Here is a 1,961-nt window from a genome sequence, read left to right as displayed (position 1 = left end):
TCGATACGTTGGCATTTAAAAATAATTATTAATTTCATGCCTACTTGCTTTCTACGTGTTTTCCTCTGGAGGTATTTCTATAGCTCCTTCCTATTACTTTAATCCTTTCAATGGTGTTAAATGCTCTTTTCACTGGTCTCATATTTATTTGCATACCTCAGAAATTGTCTTGCACCTCAGGCCTTCCATCCCAACCCATCATAATCCCTATTTTCACCACTAAGTTTTCAGATTATGTTTTGGAATACTAAAAAAGAAACCTTGTTTTTCTAAATCTTACACTTGAGGAAAGTGGGTGTCATGCCATAATCTTATAAACATGATATTTTCTTGGCCTTTATTCATAGAAATGTTGGCCAACATCTCTAGAAAATATATATATATACATATATATATATGTTTTAATTACTAACTTACCTTGTGATTTCTTCTTTGACAAATTGATTGTTTAAAAGTATACTTTTTCGGCTTCCAAAAATCCTGCTCACAGGTACAAGAGAGGCTGGAAAAACCACACCAGGCCAAGAACTTGCATCAAGATTGAGACTGAGATGCATTAATGTGGGTGATTTAGCTCGAGAAGTCCAATCACTGGGTGTCATGGAGTCTGGCAAGAAGGCTTCTCCCAAGAGCATGTTGAAAGATGACCAGATGACAGCACAAGTCCTGAAGGATTATGGGGGTGACAGAGTATGAGCCAAGAGTCACAGATCAGATGTGGGAGTTTGCCTTCCAATATGTGACCACAAATCTAGGTGATGCAAAGTCCATTCAAGCCACCAGAGAAAGTTACTGTTGATGCAGACCATGTGCAGTTGGCCATCCAGTGTCTTGCTGACCAGTCTTTCACCTCCCACCTCCCCTCCCCCAAGAGATGTTTTATTAGATACTGCGAAGCAGCGAAATCAAACCCATTGCCACTGATCAAGCCATATTCAGGCCCTAGATTGCCGCCTGATAAATGTTGCTTGGCTGCTCCGAAATATAGACTTAAATCTTTTTTTTTTTTTTAATATAGCTTTATTGATTTCAGAGAGAAGGGAGGGAGAGAGAGAGAAACATCAATGATGAGAGTCATTGATCAGCTGCCTCCTGCAAGCCCCCTGCTGGGGTTGGAGCCCGCAACCCTAGCATGTGCCCTGACCGGGAATCGAACCCCAATCTCCTGGATCCTAGGTCGATGCTCCGCCGCTGAGCCACGCTCGGCTGGACTAGACTTAAGTCTTTACCAAAAAAGGCATTTACTTCTGTGGGAAGCATAACAGTCCCACGGTTCAGCATTGGTTCAGTTGCTAGCAGACCAAGTGCTCCCACACTGGGCACATCAACCCCACAACCAAACCCAGTTTCGACTAAAGCAGGGACTCCCATGCCCCTCACAGGGCAGAGGTTCACGGTGCAGATGCCCACTTTGCAGCTCCCAGCTGCAAAAGCACCGGTTCCTGCAACATCAGCAGCTCAGAATGTTCTGATTAATCCATCGTTAATTGAGTCCGAAAACATTCTTATTTCCATTAACATGGTGTCATCACAAAATACTGCCAATGAATTAATTATCAAATGCATTGAACGGAAAATGTGAAGTGATGATGATGCTGATGAAGATGCAGGGGACTGATAATTTGAAATCCGGCCTTGATGCATGTAACATGCATACTTGATCTTGAATCCACTGAAACATGCATGTGGATGTTTTCTAGTTGTTTCAGAAAACTTATAATACTATTTAATGAGTAAATATAGTTACCATAGTTTTTAATTGAGATGTTGCATTTTCTTTAATAGAATTCGCAATGGTTTTTCATCAGTCTTTAAGTGTAAGAAACAAAGTTTTCATTCATCAAAAAAAAATTATATTTTGCTTGATATAAGTATGGCCACCTGAGTTCTCTTTTCATCACTATTTGCATGGTATATAGTTTAACATCCTTTCACTTTCAATCTATTTGAATCTTTGGATT

General features: G+C 40.3%; 1 pseudogene across 1 annotated transcript; it reads left to right on the top strand.

Annotated features, from left to right (window-relative positions):
* The first annotated feature begins 600 nt into the window (after positions 1 to 600).
* Positions 601 to 1,618, top strand: LOC308567285 (transcription initiation factor TFIID subunit 9 pseudogene; annotated as a pseudogene). The gene is made up of 2 exons: positions 601 to 988; positions 1,216 to 1,618. The product of its transcript is annotated as a transcription initiation factor TFIID subunit 9 pseudogene (transcript).
* The last annotated feature ends 343 nt before the right edge of the window (positions 1,619 to 1,961 follow it).

This window comes from Miniopterus schreibersii (assembly GCF_964146895.1).
Source record: "Miniopterus schreibersii genome assembly, chromosome: 14".
NCBI lineage: Eukaryota > Metazoa > Chordata > Mammalia > Chiroptera > Miniopteridae > Miniopterus > Miniopterus schreibersii.
The sequence above is the reverse complement of the archived record's forward strand: the minus strand, read 5'-3'. Positions and strand labels throughout refer to the sequence as shown.